The sequence below is a fragment of the Amblyomma mixtum genome, chromosome 3, assembly GCF_055824585.1.
Source record: "Amblyomma mixtum isolate Tamu chromosome 3, ASM5582458v1, whole genome shotgun sequence".
Lineage (NCBI taxonomy): Eukaryota > Metazoa > Arthropoda > Arachnida > Ixodida > Ixodidae > Amblyomma > Amblyomma mixtum.
Window position 1 is genome coordinate 412430965 of NC_143014.1, and position 4469 is coordinate 412435433.

Below are 4469 nucleotides of genomic sequence, written 5' to 3' on the forward strand. Positions count from 1 at the left end.
AAAACTTTTATGTACAACACTGAAACAGATCCCATCACTTGCCTACAGCAATAGCTATCCCCGCGTCCTTCAGATAACCCACAAAATGCTATTGAAAGTGAACTTATCTGCATTCTCGTTAACTGCCGCAGTCTAAAAATAAAACTGATCAATTTTCTCGCTCCTAGAAATAACGAATGCAGATGGGGTAATTGGAACGGAGTTATGGCTGAACAGCAATGTATGGTTGGACAGCGATGTAAGAGATAGTGAAATAATTCCCACTGCCTATGGCACGTATAGGAAGGATTTGCAATGCCCGCGGTGGTGGTGTGTTCAGACTTGTACATAGCAGTTTGAGAAGTGTCAGTTAACTTGGAGAACTCCTGTCAAGCTGTCTGGTGAAGAATTCTGCTGGGCGATGATACTTCATTGGCAGGTGGCTCTTTTTATAGCTCTCCCGGTTCCACCAGTCAAGAACCATTTTTTCAACTTAGTAACGCATTATCAGCTTTAGACGCAAGATACATTAATCTTGGCGGAGGCTTTAATATGCCTAGCGTAGAATGGTCTTCTGTGCAGCAAGTAATTCGAGCTACATTTCTATTATATACCGCTTTACGTGAAGAGTCAATGCCAACTCATTATTCCAGTTTGTTCAAAACCTACGAGACTAGGCTTCGCCAGTGCCAGTGTGCTATACCTGCTTATCAGCTAGGACCCCAGCCTAGTCTCAACTGCCATATTGCTGCCAGGTACAAGCGAACATGTTTTAGTTCTAGCAAAATTAATTTGTAATGCAATGAAGCAACAGCAAATTCAAACACGCAGTTATTCTCTTTATGAAAGAGGGGATTATATTTCGTTAACACAGAAACTCGATGCGTTTTTACTGACTTCATATGGATCGTCTCTGAGTATAGATTCTCTCTGGAGCTTGTATAAAACAAAAATCTTATCGCTGATGCACACTTAAATACCGTCCCTTTTCATTTCAGCCAAGCGTCGTGGCGATAAGCATTGGATGAACAGACAGCTGCGGGCTATGATTAACAGATGTTTCGAAGATACGGTGACACGCCTGCGCTAACTCTTTATTCCGAGATGAAAAAGCAAACTAAGAGCCTATCCAATGAAATACGCAAGGCTAATAGGGCTTACTTAAGCAGACTTGGGCAATGCCTAAACCCGAACCCAAGGGAAATCTGCAAATGTGTTAATAAAAGAATTAAACACGAGTGCCACTCTACCTGATTAACTAGATGGAATAGATTTTGGTAAACATTTGAAAGGCAAAGCTAACAATTTCAATCTCTATTTCCAGCCAGTGTTTTCGGATCATATTAATACACACACGGTCTTTCAGTTTGCAAGCATCTTGACTAGAATTAATGATGATGATAATTTCTGAACGGGGAATCATGCTTTTACTACAGAGAACTAAGGCTACATCAGCACCAGGGCCTGACATTTCCAATTACGTTCTCAAAAATTGTGCTGCTGCAGTCGCCTAGTGTCTAGTTAAATTGTTTCAAAACTCCTTTGAAAGTTGTGATTTACTTCTTGACTGGAAAACCGCCACTCTCGTTCCAATACATAGGAGTGGTGATCAACGTAAAGCATAAAACTATCACCCCATATCTCTGGTGAGCGTGCCTTGGAAAACACGTCATATATACTCAGTTAATTAATCATATACAAAACAACTTTTTCTGTTCGACACAACATGGATTTAGGTCCGTTTTCTCGTGTGAAACACAGCTCGTAGAAATTACCGATGACATTTCCGTCTCCCTAAATTCCGCTGGTCAGATTTTATTTTTCTATACTTTCGAAAACCGTTCGATTTAGCTGCTCACAGCCTATTACTACAGATGCTTTTACTTTTAACTTTCCCTTCTAAACTACTAACCTGGACAAACGCGCTCCTTATGGAAAGAAAACAGTGCATAGTTTACGACGGAATCAGTTCTGCAAATGTGGGCATCACTTAGGGACTTCCGCATGGATTGGAATTAGGTCCTGTTCTTTATCTGACATTTATAAGTGATGTGACTAACAACATTTCAAGTGAAATAAAACTTAATTCAGAGGACTGCTGTATCTACCGCAACAATTCTTCGGAATCAGATGCAGCTACTTTACCACATGACCTCAACTCCGTGTTCTCGTGGCTCGAAAAATTGAATATGGCCCTAGATCTCTCCAACCGTAATCTCGCCCCAGTTGACGAAAAATGAAAATTTTAAAAACAGTCTAATTCTTGGCAGCGTAGACATATCTGCCTTTTTAACTTATAAGTACTTCGAAACCTTTTTCTCCACTGACCTGTCATAGAGTACAAGATGTAAATTATCTATCGGCTAAAGCCAGACGCGTGTTAAACTTCCTCCGACACTTTAAGGATGCTCCAGTCACACTGAAAGAGACCTCATTCATGTCCAACGTACGTCTGGTACTTGAATACGCTTGCGCCGCTTGGGACCCGCATACAAAGCAGAACATTGACGAACAGGAGCGCGCACAAAAATGGGCTGCTAGGTTTGTACCTGGCGATTTTAATTTCCGAAAAAGCTCTTCTGGTTTGCGCGACAAGCTTTTGTGGGCTTTACTTGAAAAGAGGAGAAAATATTTGAGACTCTCTTTCTTTTGTAATGTGCTTAATGGTAAAACTGGTATTCCAAAAGAGAAATACATACAGGACCTAAGTTACGTTTCCGCCCGCACCGACCACCCACTAGAAGTGTGGGAGTACAATTCCCGAATGAACACATTCAAATATAGTTTTTTTTTCCACGAAGAGTACACGATTGGAACAGTCTGCTTGGACATATTTTTCTGTCGCTCCCATATCTTTTTACGCCGCTTGGCAAAATCCCCTGTTGGTATGATTGTATTCAGTTAAAATGAATGTTAAGATCGCTTTCAATATAAGTGTAGCAATAATTCATGTCCTAGTGCATTTTGTTCTATTTTTTGTTGATCTCCAAAGTTGTGTTGCTAAAAGAGATTATGAGAACAAAAATAACTGCGCAAAAGGACCTGACAAGAGAAAGAGAACCACACGGGACAAACGCATTCTCTTGTCCGGTCCTTTTGCGCAGTAATTTTTGTTCTCATAATGTCATACCAACTAGCCCCTCACCGCACTCTTCTGCTAAAAGAGTGCTGTATTTCGAAATGTTATTCTCTACATGTCTGTCGTGCGCGTGTTTGTCTTGGGCAACGTTCTTTTCATTTTTGCCTTCCCTCCCACAGTCCATGGCTTTTCTGCATATATTGTACCATTTGCCTAAATTGTTGTATTATTCGTCGGTTGCTTTTATGATGTTCCACCCAATAACAATGTCATAGTTGGTGCGCTGTAGGTCTTTTGTACAAATAAATAAATAAATAAATTGCAATAACTTAAGTGAAGTATTATCGCTACGCTTTACTTTTTATTTCCTTTTACTTCAAACGTTCTAAAATTAAATATTTTGCCTCAACGCCAATGCCTTTTACCGCCCATTTCTTTCTTGCTCAATAGCTTTCAGTAATTTTAAACGCCCCGGAGCGACTCGGGCTATAAGGGACGTTGTAATTGAGGGGTCCGGATAATTTCGACCACCTGGGGTTCCCTAACGGGCACTGGCATTGCACAGTCCGCGGGCATCTAGCCTTTCGCCTCCGTCGAAATGCGACCGCCGCGGCCGGGATCGAAGCCGCGTTATTCGAGTCAGCAGCCGAGCTCCATAACCACTGAGCCACCGTGGCAGCTTTTCCTCGCTCATTTAAGGATTGAAGCCACCTTCCCGAGGCGCCAGTTTCAAGAACAAGTAAATTTGTTTAGAAATGCTCTAAGAGCACCTTTTGAATGTACATGTGCGCTTTCTGATTTGCCTGTAATTTATTGAACCTATGTACCACAAATCAACTCTGTAACGCCAAACCTGTACCCTGATGGTATTACAAACAAACAAAAATATAAATAAAAAAATAAAAACTTCCATTTAGTCCTTTTCTTATTTGTAAAAGAATTCGCGAAGTTTGTTTGCACTAACAATAATGTAACTTGTTTTTTAGCGTCGTCTCTCCGTCTTATACTCTCGGAATCCCGCTTATAATATGAAACAAATTAATAAATAAATTTGATTTAGTTCTTTTCTTTCCTATCAAAGGATTTGTAATTTTGTTTGCACTGATAATAGTGTAACTTGTTTTTAGCGTCGTCTCTCCGTCTTATGCACTCGGAAGCCCGCATAGCGTATAAGACTAGGTCCTTTCTCGTGCGGGGAGGCAGCGCGGGCGGTTCAACTTTGCTGTTTTGTTGCCCTTTTTTTGCGAGGGACTTTGGACAAAGTGGGTCACTCGTGTAAAACGTTTTCAGATTTTGTTAGGCTAGTCGTGGTAAAGTGCGTAGTGTCAGCATGCCGGATGCTCCGAGGCATGCTGCGTGCTTGCCTTTCCGGAAGGTCCGACGATACTGCGTTAGCACGGGGTTCTTGGAG